The sequence below is a fragment of the Drosophila rhopaloa genome, unplaced genomic scaffold (assembly GCF_018152115.1).
Source record: "Drosophila rhopaloa isolate 14029-0021.01 unplaced genomic scaffold, ASM1815211v1 contig_6, whole genome shotgun sequence".
Classification (NCBI taxonomy): domain Eukaryota; kingdom Metazoa; phylum Arthropoda; class Insecta; order Diptera; family Drosophilidae; genus Drosophila; species Drosophila rhopaloa.
In genome coordinates, this window is record NW_025335156.1 from 35741 (window position 1) to 49495 (window position 13755).

A 13755-nucleotide genomic window follows, 5' to 3' on the forward strand; every position below is an offset into this window, starting at 1 on the left:
CTCGCTCTGAAAAGAACAGTTATTTTTTTTCATTTTAATTTGTTTTGTTTTTTTTTGAATATTGTTTTTTTTTAATTTTTTTTTTTTTAATTTATCATTGTTCATTAAATTTATTTTTTTTCATATTTCAGAAAAAGCAACAAAGGAACAAAAAAGGAAAACAACGATATGATTTAATTTAATAAATAACAGAATACGTCGAAGTACGAAAGGTAAGTGGTAAAAAATGTTATTGATACTTGTTTGAAAAACTAATAAAATATTAAACTAAATATTAAAATATTATTATTACTAATAAATATTAACTATATACTGACTTATTAAAGTTCTAATAAAATATTCGTTTTACACAAAATAAATAAACGTTCTATTTTGAAGATAAATGTATTGTTGTATGTAAATCATAATTTTAATTTAGTATAAATTTAAGTTTGCATTTTTTATTTTGTACAATTTTTTCTATGAACTTATTGTTTTTTTAATTATTTCATTAATAAAAAAGGTTTTCATATTTATATTTTTCAGGAAAACCTTCAAGAAATCGGAAAAAGTAATACGATTTATTTAAATACGGAGGTTAGTGCTAAAAAAATGTATTGTTTTTATTCCTCACATTTTTCTTTATTCTTTTATTTATTTAATAGGAAACAGGGAAAATTAACAATTACAAAATTCGTTTCGAAGACATTTTTCTTAATTTTTTTTTTTTATAAAATTCAAAAATTAATCTCTGTTTCGTTAATAAATAATGTTTTATATTAGCTAATAGGGAATGGCTCTTAAAATAGTAATAGTGCAATTTTCTAAAAGTTCAAGATTAGTGGGGGTGTATATTTTTTTAATTAAAAAAATGTAACGGCAAATGTTATTTATTCAGGAATAAATAAGGGGGTAATTATGGATAACAAAGAGGTTTATTGTATATATTATATATACAGACTTGTCTTTAAATAATAAATTTCTAATGCTTTATTCGATTCAAACAAAAAACACTTTCTATTTCAAAGACGTATATATTGTTGTGTGTAAATCAAAATCTGACTTTTTTAAATTTTAAATTAAATTTTATTTTATGAACGAAGTAAAACAGCGGTTACGATCGCATTTTCAAAATACAAAATTTTTAATATCAAATTTTGTGATGAAAAAATCTTTAAGGTGATGGTATACATCCCATTATTGGCCAATCAATCTGACCTACCAAATTTCATAAGGATCGGCCGACTATATCCTATAGCTGCCATATTACTGATTGATCGAAAATGCCATAACTTTTTTGTTCGTAAGGTTTGGAAGCTGGTATTTTCTATGGGTTTTAATATTTGGCCAATCAATCAGACCTACCAAATAAAATAAGGATCGTGCCGACTATATCCTATAGCTGCCATACAACTGATTGATCGAAAATGCCATAATTTTTTTTGTTCGTAAAGTTAGGAAGCTGGGATTTTCTATGGGTTTTATATTTGGCCAATCAATCCGACCTACCAAATGTCATAAGGATACGGACGACTATGCCCCTGATCTTTGGTAATAGGGACTGGGTGAATACTTCATATTAGTAATAGTACAATTTTCCCAAAGTTCAAGATTAGTGGGGATGTACAATATTTTTTTATATAATATTAAATTTAAATGTAACGGCAAATGTTATTTATTCAGCAATAATAACAAATAGGTTACGGACAATTAATAAATACAAATTTTAAAGTTGCACTGCTAAATCTGTGCACATTAAAAATTTTTTTTTTTTTTAAGTAGAAAAAGGCCGTTTGTGCATAAATTCGTTTCAGTAATAAATGAAAGTTGTATATATATACAGACTTTAAATAATAAATTTTTAATGCTTTATTCGTTTCAAACAAAATAAATACACTTTCTGTTGCAAAGATATATATTATTGTTGTGTGTAAATCAAAATTTATATTTTTTTCATTTTGAATAAAATATTATAATTATTATTAATTATTATAATATTTTTATGAACGAATTTTAAAAACAGTTGTTAACGAAAACGTTTTCAACATACAAAATTTCTAGCATCAAATTTTATTTGATGAAAACTCATTAAAGTTGTGGTGTGCATTCCATAAATTTAAATAACAATGGAACGGCAAATTTTATTGTTGTTTACTAATAATTACTGGCAAATAAAAAATTAAAATTTTAAAACTTGTATGTCATATTACAAATTTAATTGTTCTTATTATACCCGTTACTCGTAGAGTAAAAGGGTATATTGTATTCGTGCAAAAGTATGTAACAGCTAGAAGGAAGCGTTTCCGACCCTATAAAGTATATGTATATATTCTTGATCAGGGTCACTAGCCGAGTCGATATAGCCATGGTCTTTGGTTTGATGCATTAAGGAGAAGTTGCAATGTTGCGTTATTGAGATCTAAACCATATGCAATGCCCCTAAAGCTCGATTGCTTTACGATATGTGTATATGTACATACATATGCACATTTAACTTCTTGGGCTTAGCTTAGCCACCTATTCTACTACTCTTTCCTTTTTTCTTGTTTTCTATATTTCTACATTCTTTCTTATTCCTAACGGACTAATTCCAATCAACGTGCGTCACACACATGTTTTTGTTTTTGTGTGAAGAGACTCTCTCTTCAAGAGAGACACAGTGCGAGAGGGATGGTGACTGAGAGTGTTAGCTCGGCAGGCGATCGGTGGATTGACATGGCGTCAGTTTAATTTTGGACTCGGGCGAGGAAGCAGTCATGGTAAAAAAAATAAAAAGTGAAGTGCATGATTTAAAAAAAAAGTGAAGTGAGTTTTCCGGAGCACATAAACAAAAAAATAATAATAATTACAGTAAAGTGAGGTCTTCGGAAAACATAAAATGTTTTTTTAAATAATAATATGAATAAATAAATGCATACATAAATACAAACACACATGCATACATAATTTGTTTGTAACCGTAGCTCGCAAATAACAATCGTGTTTCGCTTTGCGGGCTCTCGCTCTGAAAAGAACAGTTAGTTTTTTTTTTCATTTTAATTTGTTTTGTTTTTTTTTTGAATATTGTTTTTTTTCGCTTTGCGGGCTCTCGCTCTGAAAAGAACAGTTATTTTTGTTTTCATTTTAATTTGTTTTGTTTTTTTTTGAATATTGTTTTTTTTAAATTTTGTTTTTTTTTAATTTATCATTGTTCATTTAATTTATTTTTTTTTTCATATTTCAGAAAAAGCAACAAAGGAACAAAAAAGGAAAACAACGATATGATTTAATTTAATAAATAACAGAATACGTCGAAGTACGAAAGGTTAGTGGTAAAAAATGTTATTGATACTTGTTTGAAAAACTAATAAAATATTAAACTAAATATTAAAATATTATTATTACTAATAAATATTAACTATATACTGACTTATTAAAGTTCTAATAAAATATTCGTTTTACACAAAATAAATAAACGTTCTATTTTGAAGATAAATGTATTGTTGTATGTAAATCATAATTTTAATTTAGTATAAATTTAAGTTTGCATTTTTTATTTTGTACAATTTTTTCTATGAACTTATTGTTTTTTTAATTATTTCATTAATAAAAAAGGGGTTCATATTTATATTTTTCAGGAAAACCTTCAAGAGATCGGAAAAAGTAATACGATTTATTTAAATACGGAGGTTAGTGCTAAAAAAATGTATTGTTTTTATTCCTCACATTTTTTCTTTATTCTTTTATTTATTTAATAGGAAACAGGGAAAATTAACAATTACAAAATTCGTTTCGAAGACATTTTTCTTAATTTTTTTTTTTTATAAAATTCAAAAAGTAAACTCTGTTTCGTTAATAAATAATGTTTTATATTAGCTAATAGGGAATGGCTCTTAAAATAGTAATAGTACAATTTTCTAAAAGTTCAAGATTGATGGGGGTGTATATTTTTTTAATTAAAAAAATGTAACGGCAAATGTTATTTATTCAGGAATAAATAAGGGGGTAATTATGGATAACAAAGAGGTTTTCGGGTAATTAAAGGCAAATTAAGAACAAAATTAAAATTTAAAATTTTATTATTTTAGCTTTGCTAACTTTATGTACATTACAAATTTTGTTGTTTTTTTAAGTAAGAAAGCCCATCTAAGCTTACCTCTTCGAAATAAATAAAAAGTCCGTTTGGCCGCATCTCAAAAATTGTTTTTATTAAAAAAAGTTTTCCAACCACTTAAAAATAATATTTAAAATATTAACAAATATGAACTATGTAAAAACATAAAATTGTGTTTATTCAGGAATAATTTCCGGGAAAAATATGGATAACAAATAGGTTACGGACAATTAATAAATTAAAATTTTAAAGTTGCACTGCTAACTCTGTGCACATAACAAATTAATTTTTTTTAGTAAGAAAAGGCCTTTAAATAATAAATTTCTAATGCTTTATTCGATTCAAACAACACTTTCTATTTCAAAGACGTATATATTGTTGTGTGTAAATCAAAATTTGACTTTTTTAAATTTTAAATTAAATTTTATTTTATGAACGAAGTAAAACAGCGGTTACGATCGCATTTTCAAAATACAACATTTTTAATATCAAATTTTGTGATAAAAAATCTTTAAGGTGATGGTATACATCCCATTATTGGCCAATCAATCTGACCTACCAAATTTCATAAGGATCGGCCGACTATATCCTATAGCTGCCATATTACTAATTGATCGAAAATGCCATAACTTTTTTGTTCGTAAAGTTAGGAAGCTGGGATTTTCTAAGGGTCTTTCTAAGGGTCAATCCGACCTACCAAATGTCATAAGGATCGGCCGACTATATCCTATAGCTGCCATACAATTGATTGATCGGAAATGCCATAACTTTTTTGTTCGTAAGGTTTGGAAGCTGGTATTTTCTATGGGTTTTATATTTGGCCAATCAATCCGACCTACCAAATGTCATAAGGATCGGCCGACTATATCCTATAGCTGCCATACAACTGATTGATCGAAAATGCCATAACTTTTTTGTTCGTAAAGTTAGGAAGCTGGGATTTTCTATGGGTTTTATATTTGGCCAATCAATCCGACCTACCAAATGTCATAAGGATCGGCCGACTATGCCCCTGATCTTTGGTAATAGGGAATGGGTGTACTTCAAATAGTAATAGTACAATTTTCTAAAAGTTCAAGATTAGTGGGGATGTACAAATTTTTTTTAGTTAAAAAAAAATGTAACGGCAAATGTTATTTATTCAGCAATAATTAAGGGAATAATTATGGATAACAAAGAGGTTTACGGGTAATTAAAGGCAAATAAAGAACAACAAAATTAAAATTTCAAAAGTTGCATTGCTAACTTTATGTACATTACAAATTTATTTGTTTTTTAAAGTAAGATAAGCCCATTTGAGCTAACCTCTTCAAAATCAATAATAAAAAAGTTTGTTTGGCCGCATCTTAAAAATAGTTTTTATTAAAAAAAAAACATTGCCAACCACTTAAAAATAATATTTAAAAAAATTGTATTTATTCAGGAATAATTAACGGGTAAAATATGGATAACAAATAGGTTACGGACAATTAATAAATACAAATTTTAAAGTTGCACTGCTAAATATGTGCACATTAAAAATTTATTTTTTTTTAGTAAGAAAAGGCCGTTTGTGCATAAATTCGTTTCAGTAATAAATGAAAGTTGTATATATATACAGACTTTAAATAATAAATTTCTAATGCTTTATTCGTTTCAAACAAAATAAATACACTTTCTGTTGCAAAGATATATATATTGTTGTGTGTAAATCAAAATTTAATTTTTTTAAATTTTAAATAAAATTTTTTTATGAACGAAGTAAAACAGCGGTGACGATCGCGTTTTCAACATACAAAATTTCTAGTATCAAATTTGTGATGAAAACTCATTAAGGTGGTGGTGTACATTCCATAAATTTAAATAAAATGGAACGGCAAATTTTATTTGTTCACTAATAATTACTGGCAAATAAAAAATTAAAATTTTAAAACTTGTATGTATATTACAAATTTAATTCTTTTTTTTAAATAAGTTAAGTAAAGTAGCGCCTACATCTTCAAAATAAGTAATAAAAAAAGGTCGTTTGCCCACAACTTGGAAGTAGTTCGTTTCAGCAAAAAACTTTGCCAGCCTATAAAATCAATATTTTTATATAAGTATTGATAAATTTAAATGTATTATGTAAAAACACTTTTTAACGAGATAGACAGTCGACACGATCGAGTTTTTAACATTTCTATTATCAAAGTTTGTGACGAAAAATGATTAAGGATTTAAGCATTCGTTTTTTAAATACACTTTTAAAAATTAAAAAGTATATAGCTGTCTGAATGCCTTATTAGATTTATGGCATAATTTATGAATAATTAACGGCAAATTATGGATGAAAAAGTTTAAGGATAAATAAAGGCAAATTAAGAAAAAAAGGTTACATTGTAATAGTGGCCCTTATTCACATTACAAATTGTTTGAAAAATTGATATTGGCCCATTTGTACCCACCTCTGAAAGATAAATTAGCAAAAATAGGTATTTTGCCGATTTCTTAAAAATAGTTTGCTTAACAAAAACGTTCTTAAAAAATATTTGTATATATGTGTTTACAAATTTAAATGCGTTGTGCAAATCAAAATTATAGTTATGTTTAATAACAATTCGTTGGCAACATATTATTGCTGTTTTCAGGTTCTTCGAAATACGCTACGCGAAACTGAAACTCAGTGTCCCCCAAATTACTTGCGTGCATTACGGGAGTTCTAATTTTTTATAGGAAAGCAGGTATATCGGAATGGTGTCATCCAAGATTTTTACAAGTTTGGGTAGGCTGGGCTGCAATATAAAATCAAACTACAGTAAAGCCCTTCATCGATCCTTACATATAGCAATTTAAGAATTGGGCACGTGCACGTTGGTCAGCTACCTGTTATCGACCTTTGCGCTAACACTTTTTCCTGAACACGGTGTGGTCGCTCTGCTCCACGGTTTTCCGTGCTGACTGTCCAGGTAGCGCAGCAGTTTTTTGCGACTGCTGCCGTCCAATTTCTTTGAAATTAGGCAAGAGCGTGGCTTACACTATTTGAAGACCGCCGGGCATTTGGGTCCTTATTTGCGATTTGTTTTGATATTGTGATATATCTGAATGGTGTTATCCAAGATTTGTACAAATTTGGGTAGGCTGGGCTGCAATATAAAATCAAACTACAGTATAAGCCTTTAATCGATCCTTACATATAGCAATTTAAGAATTGCGCACGTGCACGTTGGTCAGCTACCTGACATCGACCTTTGCGCTAACACTTTTCCTGAACACGCTGTGGTCGCTCTGCTCCACGATTGTCCGTATTGACTGTCCATTCTTGTCCAATTTCTTCGAAATTAGGCAAGAGCGTGGCTTACACTATTTAAAGACCGCCGGGCATTTGGGTCCTTATTTGCGATTTGTTTTGATATTGTGATCGCTTAGTTGTGCGCTTTACGGCGTTGTTCCTAGGACAAAGAAGATGCGCGCGGCATTCTCTTTATGTTGCTGTTTAAAAATTAATTTTTAAAAATTATATACTTAAATTATTAAAATTTTTATAAACGCAACCGTTTTATTTCGCGCTTTTACTTTCTTACTCACAGTTCGTTTTTGGTCGTACGCAAGCAAAACTAAACGCACTCTCATTTCATAAGGATCGGCCGACTATATCCTATAGCTGCCATATTACTGATTGATCGAAAATGCCATAACTTTTTTGTTCGTAAAGTTAGGAAGCTGGGATTTTCTAAGGGTCTTATATTTGGCCAATCAATCCGACCTACCAAATGTCATAAGGATCGGCCGACTATATCCTATAGCTGCCATACAATTGATTAATCGGAAATGCCATAACTTTTTTGTTCGTAAGATTTGGAAGCTGGTATTTTCTATGGGTTTTATATTTGGCCAATCAATCCGACCTACCAAATGTCATAAGGATCGGCCGACTATGCCCCTGATCTTTGGTAATAGGGAATGGGTCTACTTCAAATAGTAATAGTACAATTTTCTAAAAGTTCAAAATTAGTGGGGGTGTACAAAATTTTTTTAATTAAAAAAAATGTAACGGCAAATGTTATTTATTCAGCAATAATTAAGGGAATAATTATGGATAACAAAGAGGTTTACGGGTAATTAAAGGCAAATTAAGAACAACAAAATTAAAATTTCAAAAGTTGCATTGCTAACTTTATGTACATTACAAATTTATTTGTTTTTTAAAGTAAGATAAGCCCATTTGAGCTAACCTCTTCAAAATCAATAATAAAAAAGTTTGTTTGGCCGCATCTTAAAAATTGTTTTTATTAAAAAAAAACATTGCCAACCACTTAAAAATAATATTTAAAAAAAATTGTATTTATTCAGGAATAATTAACGGGTAAAATATGGATAACAAATAGGTTACGGACAATTAATAAATACAAATTTTAAAGTTGCACTGCTAAATCTGTGCACATTAAAAATTTATTTTTTTTTAGTAAGAAAAGGCCGTTTATGCATAAATTCGTTTCAGTAATAAATGAAAGTTGTATATATATACAGACTTGAAATAATAAATTTCTAATGCTTTATTCGTTTCAAACAAAATAAATACACTTTCTGTTGCAAAGATATATATATTGTTGTGTGTAAATCAAAATTTAATTTTTTTAAATTTTAAATAAATTTTTTTTATGAACGAAGTAAAACAGCGGTGACGATCGCGTTTTCAACATACAAAATTTCTAGTATCAAATTTGTGATGAAAACTCATTAAGGTGGTGGTGTACATTCCATAAATTTAAATAAAATGGAACGGCAAATTTTATTTGTTTACTAATAATTACTGGCAAATAAAAAATTAAAATTTTAAAACTTGTATGTATATTACAAATTTAATTCTTTTTTTTAAATAAGTTAAGTACAGTAGCGCCTACATCTTCAAAACAAGTAATAAAAAAAGGTCGTTTGCCCACAACTTGGAAATAGTTCGTTTCAGCAAAAAACTTTGCCAGCTTATAAAATCAATATTTTTATATATATTATTTTTATATATTTTTTTAAATAAGTTAAGTACAGTAGCGCCTACATCTTCAAAATAAGTAATAAAAAAAGGTCGTTTGCCCACAACTTGGAAATAGTTCGTTTCAGCAAAAAACTTTGCCAGCTTATAAAATCAATATTTTTATATAAGTATTGATAAATTTAAATGTATTATGTAAAAACACTTTTTAACGAGATAGACAGTCGACACGATCGAGTTTTTAACATTTCTATTATCAAAGTTTGTGACGAAAAATGATTAAGGATTTAAGCATTCGTTTTTTAAATACACTTTTAAAAATTAAAAAGTATATAGCTGTCTGAATGCCTTATTAGATTTATGGCATAATTTATGAATAATTAACGGCAAATTATGGATGAAAAAGTTTAAGGATGAATAAAGGCAAATTAAGAAAAAAAGGTTGCATTGTAATAGTGGCCCTGCTAACCTTATTCACATTACAAATTGTTTGAAAAATTGATATTGGCCCATTTGTACCCACCTCTTAAAGATAAATTAGCCAAAATAGGTTTTTTGCCGATTTCTTAAAAATAGTTTGCTTAACAAAAACGTTCTTAAAAAATATTTGTATATATGTGTTTACAAATTTAAATGCGTTGTGCAAATCAAAATTAAAGTTATGTTTAATAACAATTCGTTGGCAACTTATTATTGCTGTTTTCAGGTTCTTCGAAAGCCGCTACGCGAAACTGAAACTCAATGTCCCCCAAATTACTTGCGTGCATTACGGCAGTTCTTATTATACCCGTTACTCGTAGAGTAAAAGGGTATATTGTATTCGTGCAAAAGTATGTAACAGCTAGAAGGAAGCGTTTCCGACCCTATAAAGTATATATATTCTTGATCAGGGTCACTAGCCGAGTCGATATAGCCATGGTCTTTGGTTTGATGCATTAAGGAGAAGTTGCAATGTTGCGTTATTGAGATCTAAACCATATGCAATGCCCCTAAAGCTCGATTGCTTTACGATATGTGTATATGTACATACATATGCACATTTAACTTCTTGGGCTTAGCTTAGCCACCTATTCTACTACTCTTTCCTTTTTTCTTGTTTTCTATATTTCTACATTCTTTCTTATTCCTAACGGACTAATTCCAATCAACGTGCGTCACACACATGTTTTTGTTTTTGTGTGAAGAGACTCTCTCTTCAAGAGAGACACAGTGCGAGAGGGATGGTGACTGAGAGTGTTAGCTCGGCAGGCGATCGGTGGATTGACATGGCGTCAGTTTAATTTTGGACTCGGGCGAGGAAGCAGTCATGGTAAAAAAAATAAAAAGTGAAGTGCATGATTTAAAAAAAAAGTGAAGTGAGTTTTCCGGAGCACATAAACAAAAAATAATAATAATTACAGTAAAGTGAGGTCTTCGGAAAACATAAAATGTTTTTTTAAATAATAATATGAATAAATAAATGCATACATAAATACAAACACACATGCATACATAATTTGTTTGTAACCGTAGCTCGCAAATAACAATCGTGTTTCGCTTTGCGGGCTCTCGCTCTGAAAAGAACAGTTAGTTTTTTTTTTCATTTTAATTTGTTTTGTTTTTTTTTGAATATTGTTTTTTTTCGCTTTGCGGGCTCTCGCTCTGAAAAGAACAGTTATTTTTTTTTTCATTTTAATTTGTTTTTTTTTTTTTTTGAATATTGTTTTTTTTAAATTTTTTTTTTTTTTAATTTATCATTGTTCATTTAATTTATTTTTTTTTTCATATTTCAGAAAAAGCAACAAAGGAACAAAAAAGGAAAACAACGATATGATTTAATTTAATAAATAACAGAATACGTCGAAGTACGAAAGGTTAGTGGTAAAAAATGTTATTGATACTTGTTTGAAAAACTAATAAAATATTAAACTAAATATTAAAATATTATTATTACTAATAAATATTAACTATATACTGACTTATTAAAGTTCTAATAAAATATTCGTTTTACACAAAATAAATAAACGTTCTATTTTGAAGATAAATGTATTGTTGTATGTAAATCATAATTTTAATTTAGTATAAATTTAAGTTTGCATTTTTTATTTTGTACAATTTTTTCTATGAACTTATTGTTTTTTTAATTATTTCATTAATAAAAAAGGGGTTCATATTTATATTTTTCAGGAAAACCTTCAAGAGATCGGAAAAAGTAATACGATTTATTTAAATACGGAGGTTAGTGCTAAAAAAATGTATTGTTTTTATTCCTCACATTTTTTCTTTATTCTCTTATTTATTTAATAGGAAACAGGGAAAATTAACAATTACAAAATTCGTTTCGAAGACATTTTTCTTAATTTTTTTTTTTATAAAATTCAAAAAGTAAACTCTGTTTCGTTAATAAATAATGTTTTATATTAGCTAATAGGGAATGGCTCTTAAAATAGTAATAGTACAATTTTCTAAAAGTTCAAGATTGATGGGGGTGTATATTTTTTTAATTAAAAAAATGTAACGGCAAATGTTATTTATTCAGGAATAAATAAGGGGGTAATTATGGATAACAAAGAGGTTTTCGGGTAATTAAAGGCAAATTAAGAACAAAATTAAAATTTAAAATTTTATTATTTTAGCTTTGCTAACTTTATGTACATTACAAATTTTTTTGTTTTTTTTAAGTAAGAAAAGCCCATCTAAGCTTACCTCTTCGAAATCAATAATAAAAAAGTCCGTTTGGCCGCATCTCAAAAATTGTTTTTATTAAAAAAAAAGTTTTCCAACCACTTAAAAATAATATTTAAAATATTAACAAATATGAACTATGTAAAAACATAAAATTGTGTTTATTCAGGAATAATTTCCGGGAAAAATATGGATAACAAATAGGTTACGGACAATTAATAAATTAAAATTTTAAAGTTGCACTGCTAACTCTGTGCACATAACAAATTAATTTTTTTTAGTAAGAAAAGGCCATTTGTGCACAAATTCGTTTTAGTAATAAATAAAAATTGTATATATTATATATACAGACTTGTCTTTAAATAATAAATTTCTAATGCTTTATTCGATTCAAACAACACTTTCTATTTCAAAGACGTATATATTGTTGTGTGTAAATCAAAATTTGACTTTTTTAAATTTTAAATTAAATTTTATTTTATGAACGAAGTAAAACAGCGGTTACGATCGCATTTTCAAAATACAAAATTTTTAATATCAAATTTTGTGATAAAAAATCTTTAAGGTGATGGTATACATCCCATTATTGGCCAATCAATCTGACCTACCAAATTTCATAAGGATCGGCCGACTATATCCTATAGCTGCCATATTACTAATTGATCGAAAATGCCATAACTTTTTTGTTCGTAAAGTTAGGAAGCTGGGATTTTCTAAGGGTCTTTCTAAGGGTCAATCCGACCTACCAAATGTCATAAGGATCGGCCGACTATATCCTATAGCTGCCATACAATTGATTGATCGGAAATGCCATAACTTTTTTGTTCGTAAGGTTTGGAAGCTGGTATTTTCTATGGGTTTTATATTTGGCCAATCAATCCGACCTACCAAATGTCATAAGGATCGGCCGACTATATCCTATAGCTGCCATACAACTGATTGATCGAAAATGCCATAACTTTTTTGTTCGTAAAGTTAGGAAGCTGGGATTTTCTATGGGTTTTATATTTGGCCAATCAATCCGACCTACCAAATGTCATAAGGATCGGCCGACTATGCCCCTGATCTTTGGTAATAGGGAATGGGTGTACTTCAAATAGTAATAGTACAATTTTCTAAAAGTTCAAGATTAGTGGGGATGTACAAATTTTTTTTAGTTAAAAAAAAATGTAACGGCAAATGTTATTTATTCAGCAATAATTAAGGGAATAATTATGGATAACAAAGAGGTTTACGGGTAATTAAAGGCAAATAAAGAACAACAAAATTAAAATTTCAAAAGTTGCATTGCTAACTTTATGTACATTACAAATTTATTTGTTTTTTAAAGTAAGATAAGCCCATTTGAGCTAACCTCTTCAAAATCAATAATAAAAAAGTTTGTTTGGCCGCATCTTAAAAATAGTTTTTATTAAAAAAAAAACATTGCCAACCACTTAAAAATAATATTTAAAAAAATTGTATTTATTCAGGAATAATTAACGGGTAAAATATGGATAACAAATAGGTTACGGACAATTAATAAATACAAATTTTAAAGTTGCACTGCTAAATATGTGCACATTAAAAATTTATTTTTTTTTAGTAAGAAAAGGCCGTTTGTGCATAAATTCGTTTCAGTAATAAATGAAAGTTGTATATATATACAGACTTTAAATAATAAATTTCTAATGCTTTATTCGTTTCAAACAAAATAAATACACTTTCTGTTGCAAAGATATATATATTGTTGTGTGTAAATCAAAATTTAATTTTTTTAAATTTTAAATAAAATTTTTTTATGAACGAAGTAAAACAGCGGTGACGATCGCGTTTTCAACATACAAAATTTCTAGTATCAAATTTGTGATGAAAACTCATTAAGGTGGTGGTGTACATTCCATAAATTTAAATAAAATGGAACGGCAAATTTTATTTGTTCACTAATAATTACTGGCAAATAAAAAATTAAAATTTTAAAACTTGTATGTATATTACAAATTTAATTCTTTTTTTAAATAAGTTAAGTACAGTAGCGCCTACATCTTCAAAATAAGTAATAAAAAAGGTCGTTTGCCCACAACTTGGAAGTAGT

At 27.9% G+C, this 13755-nt stretch overlaps 1 long non-coding RNA gene across 9 annotated transcripts in view; it reads left to right on the forward strand.

The window, feature by feature from the left end:
* LOC123038099 overlaps positions 1 to 13755 on the forward strand; it is a 42412-nt gene that overhangs the window by 12777 nt on the left and 15880 nt on the right. For 5 of the 9 annotated variants that reach the window (XR_006417752.1, XR_006417755.1, XR_006417754.1 and 2 more), the window contains 6 exons: positions 132 to 212; positions 526 to 576; positions 3203 to 3283; positions 3597 to 3647; positions 10790 to 10870; positions 11184 to 11234. This is a non-coding gene — a long non-coding RNA (uncharacterized LOC123038099). Of the gene's footprint in view, positions 1 to 131; positions 213 to 525; positions 577 to 2368; positions 2785 to 3202; positions 3284 to 3596; positions 3648 to 3716; positions 4051 to 10789; positions 10871 to 11183; positions 11235 to 11303; positions 12287 to 13755 lie in introns of those variants that run through there. The other 4 variants (XR_006417753.1, XR_006417758.1, XR_006417760.1 and 1 more) reach the window with 4 other exon arrangements.